The 22318-nt window shown below is 42.0% G+C and overlaps 1 long non-coding RNA gene across 1 annotated transcript; it reads left to right on the top strand.

The window, feature by feature from the left end:
• The first annotated feature begins 1196 nt into the window (after positions 1-1196).
• LOC113164123 lies at positions 1197-21297 on the top strand. Its single transcript, XR_003298972.1, has 4 exons — positions 1197-10975; positions 13572-17040; positions 17603-17690; positions 20989-21297. It is a non-coding gene; the product is annotated as an uncharacterized LOC113164123 (long non-coding RNA).
• The last annotated feature ends 1021 nt before the right edge of the window (positions 21298-22318 follow it).

The raw sequence follows: 22318 nt of genomic DNA, 5'->3' as shown, positions 1-22318 counted from the left end.
ATCATGACGGGGTGTAAACCTTCAAAATAAACATTTTAAAACAGCACAAACGTAAACGTAGCAACACTACTACTACTAATACTCTTCATGCTGTGCACTAATAATAATGATAATATTCATTATCAACTATTCTTCTCTTTTTTTTTTTTTACTCTTACTCAATTTAAAAATCTGAGTTTTGATGAGATACTGATAAATATACTGACAAATCACAAAGTTCCTGCAGCTTCACTGTGTGCGTGTGAAGATGCAACTGTCAGGTTTTGTAGTTTACGCTTAGAATGTCTGAAATGCTGCATTTCAGGATACAGGGTGTGACCGGTGTCACTATGCTGGTACAGTCCATGACCTGAGTGAAAACAAAGCACGAGATGTGCCTGAGTGATAGTTTCAATGTGATGCACACAGAAAAAGTGACAGGAATGAAAACACAGTTACGTTCCTGCATTTGTGTCTGCACACATATTGACAGCGACTTGTTAAGCAATTAATAGAATCCTTGTAGTTGTGCAGCTGTATAGTCGTTAAAGTGTTTACGTCATAATTCCTTCCACAAATTATTTTCCTGATTTATTACCTGTGCATTTATGAGAATCCATAAAGTGTTAATTTGGTCATTTGTAGATCAAAAGGTGTTTAAATAACCTCTTGTGCAGCACTTTGTAATTTGAAATAAAGTAAATTATTATTAACATGAGATTTACATTGTTAAACGTCTAGATTAAATATAGTATAATCATCATTTTAACAGCATTTAAATTAGTGGTCAGATTGGGAGTCTGGTAATCAGTCACAGGATACAATCTAAGGGATGTAAAATAAATAACAGGTTAAAAAAGAAAGAAAAACATTGTTCAAGAACACAAAATCTAATATTTTAGCATTGGTTTGTTGATTTAAGTGACCATATTTATCATATATACACGTAATTAAGTGAACAAAATACTGAAATATACAGTTTTATTTGATGAAACCTGTTAAACTAAATGTAGCTGTAGTTTAAACATTTAACATTTTGTACTTTTCACCAAATTTTGTAGGTGTTTTATTTTGAAAGCATTAAAATTTAAGCTATAACTAGGATCATATCTGCCCGATGGGTAATTCTGCTGTAAACTAGCAGCATGTGGTGTAACAGTAACCGGTCCAGAAAACCTGCTTCTGAGTCACTTATCCCTGCAAGAACAAAGCTGAGGTCGGATGCGATAGGCGGCACGCATACGTGTTCTCCTCCTTATCTTGTTTATGTGATGGAGTTTTTCAAACGCAAACATTTTCTTTAGATGGCACAGTGGACCTCTGCTCTGAGATAAGTATCGAATGCAGACCTAATTGCCTGAGATAGAAGCTTATTATTTCCATTTAAAACTGGCGCTCAGGGCCTCGCTCCCCGGGTCTCGCCACTGCCACAGTCTCTCTCTCTCCCTCTCTTTCATCCCTCCACCTCCTCTTTTGCTTTCTGTTTGTCTCTATTGTCCGTTTGATGTGGAGATGAAGGAGAACGAGGGCAAACAAGAACAGTTTGGTGCTGAAAAGTTGGAAAATCTGGTAACAATTGGAAAGTAATGAAAGTGTTTGGAGGTCTTGTCCCCTGATGTGGTTAGCTAATGATTTCGCCGCCCTGAGTGCACCCTGCGTTACGAGTGTGCGTCTACACATCATAACATTTCCATTTCATTTCACTTGCTTCTAGGTGAAGTTATTATTTCTGGAAGTTGAATTCTATATCTAAGTCTTTTCTTTCACCCCTATAATGTCTTCTGTTGACTTTTAACTTTGCACAGCTTCCTCCTTACTCTTGTCTCTGCACTGTACCAGCCGCCTCTCTCTTTGTTCCTGCTTCTCCACCCTGGTTTCTGTGCAGCATTGCATGGCAGTTGCCTTTCTGGGATTTGTAGCTCTCTGGCGGCGTTTTCCCCTCGCCGGCCGGCACCGAGCCGGCATTCCTTCACGGGTTCACTGGCAATACTCAAGTGGCTCCCTCTTAACAGCCCCCCTAATCACTCAGGGACATAATCACAGGCCGCTTTGAAGTAATAGTCAATTTGCTACGAGTCCACCGTTTAACAGAACTGCTTGGACGCAAGCTGGGGCTGCGAGCTGGACGTAGCAGATGGAAAGATAGGGAGGCCGTACTGATGGAGAGGACGCTCTTTTAACACTCGATTCAACAAAAGGTAGCACATGCATGCTTGTAAGTCTTTATTACGAGACTTTGGGTTTTGTAGACAAAAGACAGGTGAAGATAAGAGCTGGAAACGCTGAACTTTGCAGACAGCCTGCGTGTGCATGTTTAGTGTTGAGAGTTCACAGGAAGTGTGCAGACTTATACTTGTCACTCAACCCTGCACGCTCTGCCTCTGAATGCAGCAGCAATTGCTCACAATGACACACTGTACCTGTCATAATGTGTGTACACAGCACTGAAGTGAATCAGGTAAAAAAAAGCGCCCAGTGTTCGCCCATGTTTATTGTTTACGGTGCTCCGGGTGGCGCCAGGACCTGAAAAAACAGGAGCTGCAAAACACGTTGTTTTGGTGGGGAGGCTCTCCTGCGGTTTTGTAATCACCATCACTATCAGGGGCCCTGATCGCTTCACAGAGAGCAGGGAGGAGGGAATAAAAGGTATGTTATTCCACACGGTACACAAAGAGAGAAAGAGATGTGGGTGCTTGGCAGCGGCTCTGTCTACCCTTTTTCCTCCCTCCTTCCCAATTTCATGTTCAACCCCCCTCAGTCTACAGCTGACTGGACGGAGTCTTTGAGACGGAGCGGCCACACAGGGTGCTCGACATCCTGTGGCCAATGATGAGTTATTGGCTGGGTATTGATTCAGATCTCAGAGGGAACCTTTTGGCCACTTTAATCTCACTTTAAGCCTCTTGGACCTCTTTGTCTTAACTCAGGCTCCAGACTTACGGCCTAGTTGTTACAGGTCTCAGCTGATCTTGAAACTTTAGTTATATTTATAGCTTTTGCAGATTTTCAGCAGTTGCACTGAACCAACTTCATTAAATTTCCAAGTGCAAAACCTGCAACACACTCAGAAGAAACTGTGACAGAGACTAAAAAAATAATATTGAAAATAAGCTAAGAATAAGTTAGGTTCATTGGTAACTGGTGAGGGTAACATGACCACAGGTGAAAACCACCTTGACCTTCGAGCCCTCAGGTGGAACTGCAGGAAAATGATCATTCTACTATGATGAATATAACCACACTGACTTTGCTGCTTTCAGAAAAACAAACGGAAACTTTATTAGACAAGGAGGAAGTCGGTGAATGTGTCCGCAGGCCTCATTCTGCCTCATTCTGCCTCATTCTGCCTCATTCTGCCTCATTCTGCAGGCGCTAGATCAGATTTTTTGCTTCACAAAACAAAACAAAGTTCATTTATTAGACACACACACACAACTGGACCTGACCTGGATTTTTTATTTAAGTCTATTAATAAAACAAAAGTTTAGCACTCGTACTTTCCGTTGAAAGGAGAAAGTATCAGGTTCTTATGAGCCACCCTGTGTTAACGCAGATGTCACCGGCTATATTATCATCGGCAGCATGTCACTGAGAAAAGCTGCTCTCTTCACGGCTTGTCTGCTTTACCTGGACGGCTGCGTGCTCGCAGCTTTGGCCTATTTTCAGAGCTATTAGCGTGAGGAGTGTGTAATTCAAAGGGCCTGCGCCGTCTTCATTCACGCTGCGACATTAGGACGTAATGAATCATGAAGAAGGCGTATTGTTCCATGCATTCCTAACACTGCTCACTAAGCACACGCTCAGACACACACTCACAGGTGTAGAACATCATTATCAACCAGTTCCAATTGATGAAGAGTATTATACCGCCAAATTGATTTCCCTTACTCTGCGATCAGGATGACACAAGAAAGGAGAAGACGAAGAAAAGACGCAATCATCAACAACTTTATATTCCAATCAGCATATCTGAGTAGGATGAATAAAAAAAAAGAATCGCACAGAAAATGGAGCCCGCGCTCAAATCATCTCAAATAGCTTTGCTTTCTTTTCTATCAGGACATGTTACCGATTATCATGAAATGCGTAAATTGAATTCTCTTTTTTTTTCATTTAATTAATAATTGATTTGACATTTCGGAGCACTTCAAAGACAGTTTGGCCCCAAGGCCCTGCAGTAAATTACAGTATAAAGCTGAGGATTTACCATTAGCCAAGTGTCAAGTGTACGCTCAGCTTCACTTTCCCTCCTCCTCCACCCTCCTCCGTCCTCTTTCTCTCTATCTTTTCTCCCCAAACCCTCTGAAATTCTAGTCAAACTTTATCCAACTCGTCTTCACTGGCCTGTTTATGTGCCTGTGTCCAGGTCTGCCATTTTTATTGTAACACTATAAAGGCCCCGTGTGTTTATCAGTAAACGGAGCTCCACACAGTTTGTCCACCTCTATTCTGATTCTTTTCACCCCCTTGTTTAGTTTATATATTTTTTCCAGAGGAAATGTCCTTCTTTGCTGTCTGTCTTCCATGCGGGGTGCAAAAACAGGCAGGAGGGTGTTTGATATGTAAATAGTCTTTTCAACAAAGCCCAGGTGCTATCTGTGGTTACAGAAGCTGATACTTTGGGCAGCGGATGGCTTCCTCGGCTTCTGAAACCTGCAGACACACAATTAAATGCACAGAGTGAGCTCAGGCCGCTATGTTAGGCTGAAATTTAATATTTTAATTAAAAATCTGATCTGGTCTAGTCGGTGCCACCCCGCTCTGATATGATAGATATGTATCATCAAATAGATCATACAAAGGGGACGTGGGAAGAGTCAGGACGAGGGTTGGTAGGGTAAAAACCATTTTAAAGAATTACTATCACAGGTGTCTGTAACACTTATGCATAAATAAATATACCTGCATCAATCTGTAAGTGTAACTGCACAGGAAAAAAAGAAGGGGTGGAAGAATTACAGTGTAGAAAGACTCATCTGTAGTAAAAGTCGTGCATTCAAGTGATTTAATTAAAAGAACAAAGATGTTAGTATCAAAATATACATATGAGTAAAGTAGATATACATGTTGTGCAGTTAGTTTTATTTTAATACTAAATGTATTATACACTCTGGAATAGTTTGTGTTTATTTCTATGTTATATTTTGTTTTTATTCATCTGAAAATTAACTAAATGTAGTTTAATTAGTAAACAAAATGAACTTTAGTAGTATTATTATTAGCATGAGTGACCTAGCAACTAGACTGATGATGCTAAATATTTTAAATATCACTCTATCTATGAAGGTGAAAGACGATTTTGTTCTAAATCTTCGTGACTTGTATAGACTTGTGTTATGTTATGCTATTTTATAATTTTACTGCTTCACATTATTGATACAAAATATGACGTTAGCATGAACAGACACAGCAGATATCACACTTTTAATTAGTCAAATCCCAACTCACATGCATGTGCAAGATTTTCTGCACACATGTAAGCCTGCACGCACACCTACTGATTGTCACCTGAATCCCGAGTTAGCCGGAGGTGACATGTATTGTCTTTTGGCCTTGAATTAATGTGCCTGTAAATACGTTTTTTCCTCCTCATTCCTATTTGTTAAGTTATTCATAGAACTGCTGATTGCAGGCAGCCGTCAGAGCTAAATGAGGGCCTTTGTTATTGTTGAGTAATTAGGACAGCCATCATCGTGCTCCGAGATGACAGGGTCAGTTAAATAGTTTCTCTCCCTCTCTCTCAGTAGTCAGGGCTGATTATGGGAGCTCAGGCAGGCAGGCCTGGGAGCTGAAGCTGGGGAGCGATGAAGGGAAGGGGGGGTACAGAAGGGAGGAGTGGGGAGGAAAGCAGACCTTATCTCAGGCAATTAATCAGAGACACTCATATTGCGGGACAATTATTCAAAGCTCACTCCTGCATAACTCAGCCCAAGGTTCCAGTGGGCTCGCTGTCTCTTTCCATCCACCCTGGACTGGAAGGTCAGGAAAGTGAGAGGAAGGTGGAACGGAGAGAAGGAAGGGGACGCTGTTGAGTGTGTGTGCTCGAGTCGGCGAAGGCAACGCCGGGTCAAAGTCGTTCAAAGTCTCGTCTCCTCTGGAGGCTTTTTTTTTTTTTTTTTTGCTTTTCAAGGAGTTTATTCCCCGTCATGTTTACGTGCATTAAGTTTTTGCCAATGGTGGCATAATGGGCGTCGTCTGTTAGTGTCTGTGCGGCGTTGTTTATGTGGGCTTGAGCGAGTGTGCTTTAGGGCCCAAAGGCAGCATTATCAACATTCCTCGGTGGCAGCAGGGTGGCTCGCCTGGCACCACACAAACAAGAAAAGGAAATAGCTCAACTTCACTACGGTTATCTCCCGGAGAGCCTTCACAGTGTGCAGGAGAGAGAGAGAGGGAGTTTGTTGGTGTACTGTATTTGTAAGAGCTGTTTGAATATGGATCCCACTGGCAGTGCAACAGTAAACAAGAGTGGATCAGTGTATTAAAAACATCTTCATTAAAACTGAGTCCATTCAAATGACCTGTTAATGTAGAATTCAAAAGATATGATATAGATATATTTCTAAAAGAGTGTGCTTGTGCTGTTACTTAAACTAGAGTGATAATCAATCAATAAATCACTCTAAATGTTTATTTATAGGTCAACTTGCTTCTTAAGGTTCCACTTTAAGGAGTACATCATTCTGAATTAAGGTTTTCAGTTCAGGTGGGGTCATCTGAAGGAGTTTTTCAACAAGAAGCTAAAGGATATTTTAATGCATGGGAGGCAGAGGAGAGTTTAATAGCGTTCACATAGATGAATGCAGTGTTGCAAAGTCTACTGTCATCCAGACTCATTAGAGGCTCACCTTTCTAACCAATCAGAGACGATGATGACTACACTGTACCTGAAGCACCGGGCAGAACTGGGTGAGGAAGTGTTACTTAGAGCAGAGTGGACTGATTCTTACTGACGGGATTTTAAAAATGATAATCTCATGATTATAATGCAGCTGTGAGTAAAACATCACTGTGTAGGCGTCATGGCTTACAGGAAGGTGGTGTCAGGTGTGTGTGAACAAGATGAACATGATTTTTCTTATTAGTTTACACTTGAATAACCACCTTCTGCTGTATCGTCTATCATCTAGAAAAATTTATTGATACAGTTGAGATAAGAGAAACCTTTTGCACTATGGTGTTATGTAAATCTGCAACACTGATTTCCCACCTCAACTATTTTTAGTTGATGTTGTTGGCTTGGTGAAGGCGCTGGAGCAAAATACCAGCATGCAAATAAAACGCATCAACTCTGGCCAACATTCAAAAGCATTCATCGCCTCGCCTTTTCCTTTCCTCTGCTCTTGTTCCAGCCCCAACCTGATCCACAAATGTCACCTCCACTCTATGTATAAAAGGAGAGGAAGACATCGAGGTAGGAGGGAAGAGAGAGAGATCAGCGAGAGAGAGGAGAGAGTGTTATAAAATGCAAATGCAGCCTGCGTCCGCTTTTTACAAATTAAATGTCAGGACATAAAATATTGTCAGTTTCATTTTGCCGCCAGAAGGATGACAAATCCATATTCTTCCTTAAATAAAACTCTTATTGCGGTGGAGGGGTAATCATGGCAGAACAAAGCGCCATGATTAACGATAGCAATTTATTGTATCTGGCGGCCGGCGAGGCAGCAGAGAGGGAAAGAAGCAGAGAGACATCATGGTTATCATAATTCATATCGTAAATAACAGGGCCTAGCCAATCACAAGGAGCCGCCGATGTCATCCCAAATAACCTTTGATAACAATTACCATAGAAGGCAGTACAAACCCTGAAGTCACAATGTTATCTTATCCCTATTCTCTGCTTGTAGAATACAACACTATTACCATATAGATTAGACTATTTATAATGGTGCGTGTCATTCCGGGTGCAGCTTTGAGTCGTCGCTGTGTATGTGTGTAGGTGCAGCATGGCGAGGACACGGCGAGGAGGTGATGTGTTCGTGGAGGTGTGTGCGAGTGAGTGCGTGGGTGGGGTAGGTGGACCTGTCGTTGGGAGGAGATTATAGCCTGGTCTTTATGAGCAGCTGAATTGCCCTCTCTCAGTATCACACAGCAGCACATTGCCAGGGCGGCCGGCGCTCACAATGGCGGGGTGGGAGAGGAGTTGGGCAAAGTGTGTGTGTGTGTGTGTGTGTGTGTGTGTGTGTGTTCAGGGAGGGGTCAGGTGTGTGGGGACTGTGTGAGGCCGACGGAGGGAAAACCAGAGGAGGCGATATTAGCAGGGAAATGTTGATAAGTGTTGGAGATTAGTGTAGGCGTATCTTGTCTGAGGTGTTGTTCCTCCTTGTTTTATCTGCTGATAGAAATTTTCTGATGGAGAGCAGTGATATGTGGATGCTCGGCTTCCAACCTACACACACACACACACACACCGCCCACCCACAGCGGTAGCTTCCCACCCACAAGAAACAGTGACTTTATGTTGTTTTAATATTATTTTAGTGTAAGAGCATTGAGAAAAGACATCTTTTAAATGACAGTGTGACTCCAGGGAAGCTAAATGTGATGCTCACTCACTAAAAGGTTAGATCATCATAATATGCAGCTTTAGCTCATTGAGAATTAGAGGATACAAAGAAAAGGCAGCATTTAAATGGTAAATAATAATAATTTAAAATGAACCGTATTAATAGACGCACATATTAAAAATACAGAATGAAAATTAGATGATTTTCATCAAGACTAAAACAACTACATGACTTCTTGCACCTTCTACAAGAGAAGCACCAGTCTACTGTAAAGTGTTCAGTATTAGGTTGAGTCCAGAACAAGTGAAAAACTCTGGATTAAACATCACATAATCTCATATTACCTCTGCACAAATTTACCCTGAAATATCATGTAAATACTTTGCTAATCCAAATTTCAACCTGGCAGACGGTGACAAGTTAGTGCTTCAAGTGAAGGCTGCAGGAGGATGAAGTGATACGAGACGGGTGTCTTTACATAACATGAATTGGTCATTTCAGTAGCATCACTATAAAACAAACTGTGGTGTAATCACTTCATCTCCAGCTTTAACTACAGTCTAACACCTCCAGTTCAACCTGAAACTGCAAAAGAAGAAACAGAACAAAAATAGCTTCAGAGGACACTTTAGTCTCTACTAAAAGAAGGAGGATGAGGGGAGAGGACGAGCGCAAGGACGAGATAAAACAGAGCAGGAGCGAGGAGGAAGGGAAGGGACCAAAGCAAGGACAAGGTGAAGGAGAAGGACGATGTTACATCGTCATGTTTAGCGCCAGAGAGGAAAAACTCAGCCGTGTGTCCTTTCAGCAGCAAACTGCTCAACCTACCCACCAACACAGTTCCAGTTCGAGAAACATGAAACACCAGGACGACCAGGTAGATCAGGGAGATATAGAAAATAAGAGAAAGTATAAATTTTATAAGTCGTGTTCAAGAGCAGGAAAAGGAGGAAGACCTCTGAGGACATAGAGTGATATTAAAGCATCAGTCAGTGTTATTATATCTGTAGTTTTTGGCATGGATGTCCCTGTGTGGGCTCGTGAACAGTTAATCTCTCTTGACAGGATCTTCATTTGAATAAAGATTCTGTCAGCGCTATGTGCTTTTAGTTGCTTAAGAGGAGGACCTAGAGAAGCTCCTGCAAGAACTCAAATTGCTTTGACAGATCATGGCTGATGGGAGAAGGGTGCCTTCCTACCTGTGCATAGCTAAACATGTTGTGATGGCAACACCTCAGCAGAACTTCAAAATCTGAAGGGATCTATGGAGAGAACGGCAAAACACAACTCAAATACATTAGTGCAGCTTAAACGCAAGATTAGGCATGTAATAAAAAAAAAGGCTGCGTGTCCTTTTTATTTTTACAGCTCCAGTTCTTGAGCTTTTTTCCTTTGATTAGCTGATTTTAGTCAGATGTAGAAATGCAGGGAGGAAGACGGGTCACAGGGAGTGGAGGCAGGTTTGTGCACCGTACAGAAGATGTTTTTTGCACAGTTGATAAATAATAATATTAGTGCTACGTGGCTTTATTTACTGGCTCGTCTCGTGAAACAGGTTTGATGCTTTGGCAGAGGAAGGTTGAAATGTGTCCAGTGTGTGGTTGGAAATGGGGAAAAAATGCTACCATCGTTTGAAATGTGTTATATTCCCATAAAAAAAAAAAAAAAAAGATTTGGAAGCTATTTTTGAAACGAATGAGAAAAAGCTTTGTATCCGTAACTTTTGCATAATTTATGTATCGTGATTTTTCCTCCTTCTCGTCTGTTTACGTTCAGTTTAGACTTCAGCGATCAGCACGGCTGTAGGCTGTTCCTTTGTACGGGGAAAGTTTGTGTTCTGCAAACAAAGTGGATGATAAGTGTGTGAGGGATGTGCTGCAGGTTTGGCACTAAAAATTAAATTCATAAAAATGATGCAGTGAGATCCAGTCCCTATTTTTGTCCCATTTATGTCTGAATGCAGAGGTGCAGTGTGGAAGGAGATGAACCAAATGATCCATTTTAGACTTGTTAATTACACAGAGTCACATATTTTTATTATGTCAGGTATTGTGACTTGATGATATTATATCTTTAATTTAAAGTGTAACGCACTCAAGAAAAGCAGAAAACTGTCAGTTATGCGACTGATGGAATCAGGTTTAAGGAATTTTTCTATATGTTTGACCCACAGCTGAACACAGTGTGCAGAACCCCATAAGAGCAGATGATGCTGAAGTTGATTTACTCTGAGTTCAGAAATCCCACATCCCCTCTATTCTCCACCGCTCTCTCACTCTCCTCATTTCTCTTCTCTTCCCTCAACATTTCTCATCTCTTCTCCTAGATGGAATTCACAAAGTGATTTTCTCCTCGTTCCTCTAAATCTCTTGATCACTTTAATTTTTTGCTAGGCTGCTTCATCGGTGTCCTGGGAAAGAGAAAAGAGGAGGAAGGGGGCAGGAGGAAGGGGAAAAAGCCAACGGGCGAGAGACTGCAGACGACACTGGGTGAGTTGAGAGAGAGAGAGAGGGAGAGAGGGAGTAGTATAGAGTTAAGGCTTTATCAGTGAGTGCCCTGAGGTATGTGGGGACGCTGCTGAATCCAGAGAGATTAGGGGAAAAATGCAGCACATGGCAGTAAGGGGCTTACGCCACAGCTTGTATTAGTTCAGGTGAAAAGAGTATTGCTTTTACATAAAACTGGACAAATCCAGCCACAATGCATTTCCCGTTGGACCACAATGGGGTCCTCTATCTGTGGACCTCACCTCCTGTCCCCCGGGTTTCCCAAAGCTCCACTATCTAAACAGGAGTAGAGACTGAGGGAAGGAGGAGAAAACACAGATGTATGGGAGGAGGAGGAAAAGATATGGCGCCACACCAAAATTCATTTTCAGAGTTTACTGGGAAGCTGGTTGTCAGAGGACGGCAAGGGAGTAAGGTCCACCTCACTTTTCAAATCCTGTTTTTGTTGCAGTGACTTTTACAACTTCGATTTAATTTATTCGTCCTCCTACTGACCAGCGACAAGATCCAGAGGAGAGAAAAGCTAGTATGATAAATACAGCATCACTGCAGGGAACTATAGTGATAAAAACAGCTACTGCCAAATAGAAATATATAAATATACATTAGAAATTAACATGTGATGATGCAAATCGAGGTCTTGGCTTTTCCCCCAGTTAAATATCAAGTGTCACCAATTCAAAACTGTGATTTTCTTCCTCTGCGGCCTATAGTTGGTACTATATTACAGACAGGGCCGTATATAGATGTAAGATGTGGCTTGTTGTTTTGTTTGAAGTATCCCTGATCTCACTGTGTCTCTTTAGTTCGAAGTTCTACTACAGGCAGAGAGTGGGAGGATGAAATGAACATAAATCAGAGTTAGAAAAAGGCACAAAGAGTGTGGAGAGCTAGAGGAGGTTTGACTGAGAGATTCAAGATGAATGCACTGAGCGATCGAGCAAAAGGTCTCATCCTTCTCTCAGGGCGGCAGGTGAATGCTTCACTTAGACACTGAAGTCTTCCATCCTACGTTCACTGGGACTTTTATCTAAATCTTCTGTTCCTGAGGTGTGTTTATCAGCCGCGGTTTTCATCTTGAAATATAGGTTGAGTAGAGGTTGGCCTCCACACGTCTTTATCTTTCACCTGTCATGTACAGTAAGCCTCGTTAACAATGGCACCTTACATTAAATTACAGGCCTGCTCTGCATTCATGCCATCCAGTCAGACATCCAAAGCGGCTCCGACACCCCTCCTGTTCTCGCCATTATTGGCAGAACAATACCCTCAAAAAGCCAAGTTGGTCACAAAAAAAAATTAAAAAATAAGAGGGCCCATATCTACAATGGCGCTTAACATCAATTTGTGGCATGATTAATCAATTTGGATGTTCTCTCTCTCTCTCTCTCCCTCTCAGGCTGTCTCGTCACCGCCGTCACTCTTTAAGTGAAGTGTTTGAATGGGCTCATCGCGATACGGCGCAGGTTAAGTAGGAGGCGCGTGTTTTAGGATGGCGCCTCGCCGTTCCCTCTCGTCCTGAAACACTTAGCTGGTGATTAGCATAAGCTGATAGCACTATCAGGAGCGTGCCATTGTAGTGACCCTGAAGCCCCCACCCCCATCAGCACCCGCACCCTCCTCAACCAACACCCATCCTACCCTCCCTCCTCCTTTCTCCCTCTGAGAAGGTCTTATCAGGGATGTACAGGGCCTCTGTAGCCTCCTGGGGAGATGATGGAGGGAGGAGGCTGAGGTGGGTACTGCAGGGAAGAAAGATGGGGTGGGGATCCAGTTGTTAAACACTCTGTGTCTTTGGATGTGTCCTCTAATATTTTTATGCCTTTGGAATGATAATATTAGATAATAAACTTTATATTCTTCATACTTTTCCAAACGCAGTTACAGGATTCGGTGCTTTTGTACAAATATTCACGTCCATTTCCTGCCGACTTTTCATGCAACACCTTAATCAGCTCAACCAATAAATAAATCTATGATCATATTCCTGCAAAACTAAAGGTCAATAAACATTTTCCGCGTCCACGTGTCCACTAATCTGTGATGTAAATTCTGTCACCTCCCAAGCTTTGTGGACTGTTGGTGTCCATGCAGACTGTATGCAGAGCCATTGCAACAACTGTGCATGTGCCAGACAGTAAACTAGACACTTGTTTCAAGCATCACAGCTGAACGATGTTTATATTGACATCACTTTGTTCAGTTTAATGCAACAAAGAAAAGATGTTAGCATCTAAACTTAGTGTCCAACGTTCCTGCTACCTACTTTTTATCCACATGGTTTTGTTCCAGGAGCTCTCTCTGAAGAGTTATATGTTTTTTTTTTATCAGTTGTTAAAGGTTTGATGAAAGGTTTTGACCTGTCTGAAGACATCATGAGTCTCTGAGTCCTTTTTGCTAAATCTCAACCTTGAACAACCAGAGGAAGCTGTCACTTTACCATATCTGGGCACTGCTCATCTCTCTCTGTCTCTGTGCTTTTCTTTCTCTCCTGAGCTGAAAGTTTATTTCAAAGTTGGAACGAACAAATTGATTCACTCAAATTTCTGGCTCTTTCTATTTGTGTTACCTATTTCAGGAGGCGGCTTCATCTTCACCAGCGGTCTCCTAAATCACTCCTACGATACCTCTGCGAGACTTTTTTCTTTTTCCTGTATTGTGAGGAAAAAATATGATGAAACCACAAAACAATACCTACACATAAACACAAATGTGCCGACACATTTCTTGAAGGTAAGCAATTTCCATGCACGTTAAGAGCTTAGCATCGACGCAGCACTATTCATATCAGTTTACCATTATGATGCAAATGATAACAGTGGTGCCTGGCTCCCTCTTTCTCCCTTTTCTTCTGCACCTTTACTATGAACAACACAGCACATTATAGGACAGATGCACACCTACATTACAGTGCACACACACATGATAAAATTCACTCAGCTCCATTGCTTATCCCCTTTGTTTAAGCTGATTGGATCTGTGGTGATCACATGTTTACCCAGAGCACTATCTCTTTGAGAAACCTCCGTCACGGGTAGCGGAGAGTAACGTTTGCCTTTTTGTGTTTTCCTTTTATTTTGGAGACGGGCACGCACACACGGTCTTTATGTATATATGCTAATAGGCTGGCTAACACGGTTTCACACTGTTTGTTTCTGAAAATGATGCAACTTGCCAGACATCCGTTTTTCTGCTGATGTTCACTTTTTTTTTTTTACCCCCTCTCTTTTTCAGGGCGGGCATTTTGGAGTGAGGGGAAGAGAGGCAGAGAGAGAGAGAGCAAAAGGAGGAAGATGAGGAGGAGAGGAGGGGAGGGATGGATGGAGGGGAAGGGTTGAGGGAGGCGTGTGTTCAAAATCCACAAAGGTTTTGTAATAAATGCATCGACGACAATAAAAACAAAAACATTAAACGGAGAAAAGACGTGTTTCTGTGTTAAACAATTAGTGCTGCAGCATTAGAGCCGATCAGGAAGAGACAAAAGCTCAGCAGCAGCAGGGGTTTACCCCAGACACAAAGACACAAAGACAGATGCTCTGCAGCCCAGCCAAGCTACAGTACCACACTAGCTTCCAGTGGAGCTGTGTGGAACCACATCCACAATCCCACAAAGTCTGTAACAGTACAGCAGCAACCACCTCATCCATACACCAAATAACCAGCTGTTAGACCAGCAAACAGGCTATAAAAGGCATCATCATGTGATGTAGGAGGAACGCAGCATCGCCACACTGGCTCTCCACTGGCAGCTGGAAGATGATTTAACTGGTAAAATTCAAGATGATTTTTTTGTTTTGCTTTTCCTCAACCAGAGAAAAACCAAGCTGTGCCGACCGCTGTTGGTTTCCTGTTTCTAACCGACAGTCAGTGAATGTAATGAAAGCATGACCATGATGGTCCCCTAACCTTAATGTTGACCATAGCATTGTAACATCATAAAACAGGTGTATTTATAATCAAAGCACAGTTTCTTTATTTATGTTATTGTCACACAAAGACAAAAACCTACAACGAATTGTATCTACTAACTGTAAGGTCTGTGAATCCGGCTCGTTCATCCGTGCCGTAGAGCTCCACTGTTGTCTGAAAACGATTATTAACACATTGGCGAGTCACACCGTTACACTGAGTGCCATGTTTCTTCATAACAAAAAATATGGGCCGCGTAGTTTATCTATAAACAGCTCCACAGACCAATAACGGCCGTCACTTTCACAGTCCCTGGACAGTAGTTCCTGTATGGTTGGTAGACACAAGTCATGGTTGGTTTTAGTCTCTTTATGTGATTTGTCAACAATAACATAACTTATCATTTAACAGTTTTGGAAAGTGAAGAAGAACCGTGTCATTCTGCTGATAGGGGCGTTAGATGGTGCTCGGTGCACTGATGCTTGAAAATCCAAAATAAGACGTAATCAGAGTCCGAATGATAGATAAGAAAAATAAATGAGAGTGTGACACATTAGATGATCCAATCGTATTTTTTTAGATTGCAAAAATATGTGAACCTTTAGTTTAATATTTCATTTAAAGAAGAAAATAGTGTTAGTGGACACTCATTTAGTGTCTATATTGTAAAAAGGAAATGTTTTATTGAACTCATTAGCTGTGGTGGAGCACGTTTTGATTGCAGGGTGCTGGCCAGTCTGTAATATCTGACTCACTCACTGACTTACCATATAATGCTTCATCTTAGTGGTATCTAGTCACACACACTGTTTTTGTTTTATTAGCTCAGGTTGAAGTATCTGTACTTTCTACATATCTAGAGAGCACTGTGTTTGTTCATTATTTAGGTGAACTAACCCTTTAACCAGGTCTACCTCTCCCTCCTCTCACAGTGTGGACAATAGCTCAGGATTACATAAAACTATAGGATATTGGTCATAGTGCTGCTGCAGCCTGTGTGGTCACACTTTCCATTCAGCTCCAGTTTACCATGAGAGTGAGTGTGTGTGTGTGTGTGTGTGTGTGTAGCCCCCCTCCTGTGGCGTCTACTCTGTACATTGGACTCAATGGCTCCAGTGTTCATATGTGTGCACGTCTGCATGTGTGTGTATGAGTGCGGCACTTAACCCTGTGACCGGTCATGGAATGAGCTCCACAGAAATCACCGCTGAGCCTCTCACTCTCTCCCACCCTCCCCACCTACTGTTGTGGTGTGTGTTACCACCCCAAGAGAGGCCGACAAGCTCACACACACACACAAGCTCTCTCTGTGTCCTCCAGGGCAGAGGTGGTGACGACGCAAAGCCTCGTGTTTAGACTCCGCGTCTTTGTTCCTCCCTGATGGTGCCTCCTCTACCTGCATATGAGGGAGGAAGTCTCTGCTGTTTCCACTTTAAAGCCAGGAAGTGTTTGATTCCCTCAGTTTCCTCAACTTCTAAAAGCCCATTTCATCTTTTTCTGCAAACCGCTGAGTGACACAACACCATTATTCCCTCAGTCTACACCCTTGGTCTTGTGCCCTTTGATTCACCATGTGGCCGCTTCATTTAGCCTCATTGTTACACACTTGTTGCACGTATACAGCAGAATCACCTGCTGCAGCGTCTGATGTATAGAATGAAGTCAAACACGAGGGTAATGCAGGTGTGGGACTAAGGTTGGGGAGATATAAGGAGCTGATACTGGGCTTTTATAGCCGTTGTTGCCCCCTGTTGAGGTGATATTTCCTGAGCTCACCACAATTTCATTAAAGAAGCTGGTCACATTAACAAGCCACAGTTTTATAAGTGATGAAGCTGAAGCTATTAAACACCTGACGTAGCCTAACAAGCTCGTTTATTAAAGGTAGGTTCTGTAATTAAACAACAAAGTTCAAAACCACAATATTAAAATCTGCTTAACTAGATCGCAGCTGAATCTGTTAATGTTGTCTGATCCTGGTTGAACAGACAAATAGAGAAATACATGCATGTTAATGGTTTAATCTTCATTGTATCTCCTGCTGGCACCGGTCTGTAGGACGTTTGACTGCAGCTCAGGAACAGAAAGTAAGGAAGAGAGAGTGACTACAAGGAGCTTCCTGACTTGGTGAATCAGAGGTAAGTAGGTGTCAGACTTCCTCTCTTTACGCCTCAAAACAACACTCTATTGATGCCACTCAATAGCAGAAGCAGCCTCGGGAGCCCTTGTGTTAACCTGCAGCTTTATGAGGTCAAGGGGTCACCGGTTCAGCTTCTTAACAGGCAACCCGCTCGCCCACATTCACTCCTCTCGGGCGATGATGAAGAGAAGTGGCAGCGTGGGTCAGAAAGCTGTCAGACGCACTGAGCTGAGTGTTCTGTAGGGTTTTGCGTAAACCGATATGTATGTGCGTGATGTTTGAGGCAGCGAAAACGGACGTCGACGCTCAGATAAGGCGTAAAAAATGAGTCGGCCATCTGAGACCGGCCAGTTACAGCTGGGGTCACACGGGGTCAGCGCCACAGCATCAGTGGCAGTCTGCCAAACCTCCTGTGAAGGGCTCATATTAGAACGTGAGCTGCCAGACACACTGTTACCTGGATCATAGTTTAAACAATGGCACATGTAACATCACAAATAAAGAAGTTACCTAACTTACTTCTGTATGATGTGAACTGAACTGAGTGTGTTCTCTTCCAGGAAGAATTAAATCCTTTGTGTAATTCAAGAACCCACTTTCTGTAGCGGCTGAAGAGAAGGATGTAAAGAAAAGGAACGGTGGTCCAAGGTAAGACTACGCTGATCCACAGTGTGTGTTATTAGAAGACTGATAGACTCAGTCAGGTTCATTGTGACCACCCACCTGTGCCAGTGACAGTTTTCTGTCAGCATCAGAATCACCTCTGTGCTTTGCTTCCACATCTGTTATCAATTTTAAGCTAATGCTGCTACAAACTGCCGTAGTTGGAGTTGGAGACTTCTTATTGCAGCTACAAATTCTCTGCTACCGGTTCTTTTAGCCACATGACGTGAAACGTGCTGCACACTAACATGCTCTCAGTATAGATGGTGTCAATGAACATATTTTTTCCTTTTCCTGTATCGTTACCAGAATTTTGGTAATGACGCCTTTTGATTTACTGACAGCTCTCATTTCTCAGAACCGTCACCTGCTCATCTATGAGTAATTGTCGGGCCACATCTTTGTTTTTCCTATCGTCCATTCCTCTTTCACCCAGCATGTTTTAACTGTGTTTGATTTCCAATTAGACACAGTGTGTTTTTGTAGTTTTTAATATATTATTCTATTCATGTGTCTTGTTCCAGTTTGTTCAATAATATGATGAAGATAGCCTGAGTTCTGAACCTGGTTTGTGCAGATGACTCTATTATTGCACTGATATTTCTCAGCCTAATAAAATCTGCTCTGCCTCGCACCAATAGAACTCCGTTAACTTTGATCTCACAATTAAGTCTCCATGAACAGCTAATAAAGCATAATCTGCTCCGTATCTGCTTGTCTGTGCCAGAGGCACAGAAACCCTTTTAGCGAGTCTTCGGCTCCGGCTTCTGACTGACATTTAGTTGCTCTCGGCTGAAACAGTGACTTATTTTTATCACGCCTCATATAATACAATCAAGTTTGAAGGAGTTAAAAATCAAACTGGATCTGCATCGGCTGAGTGGCAGATGAGTGGCAGACGCCTCTGGGGCTTCTAGTTATTCAGTCTTTCTCCTTCTTCATCCATCTCCCTCTACTTTTCTGTGGTGTGTTGACATCTCAGAATACAAAAACAGCCGACCTGAGGCAGAAATTGTTCCCTTATTGTTGCTCGGGCTGTTTTGATAAATCTAAATTGCCCAATCCTTCATTCACTAAACCCAGCAGCGTATGACATCACTGCACTCTCATAACCTTTCATACATTTGGCTGCAATATCCCCAAACTCTGATCAGACTTAATGATGGGGCCAGAACATGGCTCTATGATAAGATGGGTGTATGATAAGACCAATCAAAGGATAATTGCAGCCTTTTATTTATTTTTTTTTTATGAGATCTCGTCCTGTTTCCTCAAAACATGACACTGGCCCAAGCGGACAGACGGTAGCAGTTTGCTGCTGTGTGTTGGAGAATCGATAAGGAATGCTTTCCACATGACTCCAGCACTGATTGTAGTTGAGTATTTTCCTCTCATCTTACGTTTATTAGCTGTTGCGAGGAAACAGGCCAAATCTGTTAAGCCTGTACATTTGTGTGCTGATGTACATGTTACGGTTACAGCAGCAGTTCACTGACCGTTAGGTGGGAGCTAAATGTGCCTCTCTGCTTTCATAAAAAACGAATTAAAAGAAGTAATCCCGGTTGTAATCAGGAAAGCCACAGTGCCCCGCTGATGAGGTTAAAAGACAACACTTCAATCGAGTCCTTCTTGGACATTTCGGTAACAAAAACAGCTTCTCTATCAGACCTCACATTTTTCATCTTCCACCTGTTGTTTTCGTTGGAAGAAATACTTCGAGGTCGCGGAGATCTAACAACAACATTATCTGTTTTCATCGTGGATAATAGTTTGTGATGGATATGTTTTTGAAGGAAGAGAAGCAGATAAGATGAAAGTGTCTAATGAGCGCCGACCTGCTTTGGTTGATCCTGACCCTGCACAGGTTCTAATGAAAAGTCAAACCATTAGACTAAGTACATCCAGAGGGACCTGAGTGTCTGTCTTAGTTTATCCTGAACGTCTGAGCAGAGTCACAGAGTTTGAAGGGAAATATTTGAAGGTTCTAATTGATATTTAAATAATTGCTAGTAGAGTTATTTATCATGTTATCTGTAATCACAGTGGCTGCTTTGTATAATGTCTTAATGTGTTTCAGTTGGCTCAGGAGTGGTTTTCTAAGTGTATTTGATCGTCGGTAATACTGTGAGGGGTTTGCACTTCAACTGTAAACCTGAGGAATAAACTAATAGAGGTTTATAGCATGTGTTGACTCTTAATGTGAGCTCGAATCGCCTTGAATCTGCTACTGCATGTGCCAGAAATGATTAAATTAGAACTAAATTAAGATGCATCTTCACCTGAGGTGTAACAAACGTGCTGAAAGTCGTCTTCCCTGCTTTCGTTGAAAAGCTTCTGCCTGCAGAACAGTGTGAAACCGAAGGCGAGAATGTGCACGACTTTGTTTGCATGAATCTTCATTAGCATGCGTAACACAAAAACTAGCGGCCAACAATTCCACAGGGCACCTGTTTAAAGAAAGAAACCATTTGAAACCATGTTGAGCATGAGAAATTCTCAAGTCAAGGTGACCCTATATTTCCCAACAGCGTTCCACTAAAGGGCAACTCCACTAATTTTCAACTTGCTTCCAATGGGTCTAAACTCAACTAGGGGAGTTTTCAGTTTAGAGGATGTTGCTCTGACTGTGGAGGGTGTGGTCCTGGTCTACCTGCTTTTCAAAAGATGTTTTAGGAAGGGAGATGTTGGATGGCACAACATAAAAATTCAATTAATAATTGGTCTTAAATGACAGAGCTCTGGAACTTGGCTGTTTAGTATAAACGTTCCTCTAAAAGTAGTTCAAAGTTAATTTTCTCCAACTTATAGTTTTATTCTGCCTACTCCTCAAACAATCTCCCGACCTTTCATCAGATGTGTTGACTGCGTCAGACTGTATTTGGCCTGAAAGCAACTCTTCTATCTCCTCTGCCTGCAGATCTTCTCCCTCCTTTATCAATTCTATTCAAACATCAGCTTTTCAAAGGCTGTTAGGGATGTGATGTGAAAGGAGGGCAGTTTGAATATTCTGAAAGCTTTTTTTTTTTTTTTTTTAAAGACAGGCCTAAAGCATCATTTGCAATTACACCATTCATTGTCAAATATGTTTGCATATTCAGTATATATATATTAAAAATAACCTGCTGGATGTGGCTTAATTTAAGCAGCCTCATAGGCAACATGCAAACTCTTCAACAATGTGCTGGAGAGAGATACCTTATTAGCCTTATTATCATTACTCCTCCTGATCGGTCTCCTCTACCAGATTGTTGTCCTTCACCAAACTTTCCTCTTTATCGTGTAGACACAGACCAAATAAGCTCTGCAGATGCCCGTGGCTCTCCGCTGAGAAGCAAAGTTGGTCGGTTGAGGAAATAAAATTACGAGTCCACTGATGCCAGGACTGACTGAAGAGTGGGCTATGTTCTGACAGGTGTGGTGTCATGTCAACCGAAAGGCAAAGACGTTTGGAATTAATGAGACCAAGTGAGGGGAGAAAAGGAGCAGAACTGGAGCCAACGCTCTCGCCTGCAGTTTCCTGAAGACCTGGTGTGCTTCTTATTTAAATAACAGCCCTTGATCTCGCTGATCACTACGCTATAGGCTACTTAATTAAAACTAACAAGCAGTGCATTAACACCCTGCCGGCACGCTGACACTGTAAACCTGGTTATATGTAAGCAGCACCCTGGGGAGAAGTGTGCAGGATTCCAGATGCAGGTTGATTTAAAATGCCAAAAAAAAAAAAATAAAAGAAGAGGAAGAAGATGGCAGGTTTGTGCACTCTGATTGAAAGCGAAGGCGTTTTTCACTGTAAGGGGATGAAGAAGAAGATTGTGTGTGTCCTCTGAATAAAGGTGACACACCCGCCTAGGAAGGCCAGCCCAGAGCTTTATAAAGAGGCTCTTTGATCAGAAAGGCCAGTTCATCTTCTCATGGACGTTGTCACTGGATGCTGATGATGCCGTCGCCTGTTCCTCTGAAGGCTCAGACAGGAAATAAGGTGCAGGGGCAAAAATGTAACGACTCAGTTTTACCAAGCTTAAATCCTTCTAACGTGCACTTTTCCTCTTTTTTGTTTCCTCCTGATTAACTTTCATATCTTTAAAGTCCTACTGAGAGCATCACACGCGCTGCATCCGCTTGTTCCAGCTCTTCATTACAGCTATGTGACATTTACACTGAGTGAAATACTGAAGCCAAGGAACCAGTGTTTCAAATGGCAACAAGTCCAGATTCATTCTGCATCACTTCGTACAAATTTCCCTCATGTTTTACCAAACACATCTGACGACTGTTGAAAACTTAACTTTAAAAAAATTAAGTTCAGATGGCTAGATTAGCAGATGCTGCTAATAATAATATTATTATTAATAATAATAATAATAATAATATTATATAATTTTTCTTTTTGTTGTTAGATTTTGGAGCAAAACACTGAATTCAAACTAAATCTGGAAATTATACCAATTTCCAAATTACAATTATTTATTGTGACTGTAACAGAATTACAACTGATTCTAAAGCGGTGTAGTATGCAGACAGTTTACAAGAAGGTTTTACTGTAAATAAACTTTAGTTTTCACATTGACATTGTTCAATTAAAAAACAATAATGCTGCAAGAATAAGTACA

Source organism: Anabas testudineus, chromosome 23 (assembly GCF_900324465.2).
Source record: "Anabas testudineus chromosome 23, fAnaTes1.2, whole genome shotgun sequence".
NCBI classification, from domain to species: Eukaryota; Metazoa; Chordata; class Actinopteri; order Anabantiformes; family Anabantidae; genus Anabas; species Anabas testudineus.
The sequence above is the reverse complement of the archived record's forward strand: the minus strand, read 5'-3'. Positions and strand labels throughout refer to the sequence as shown.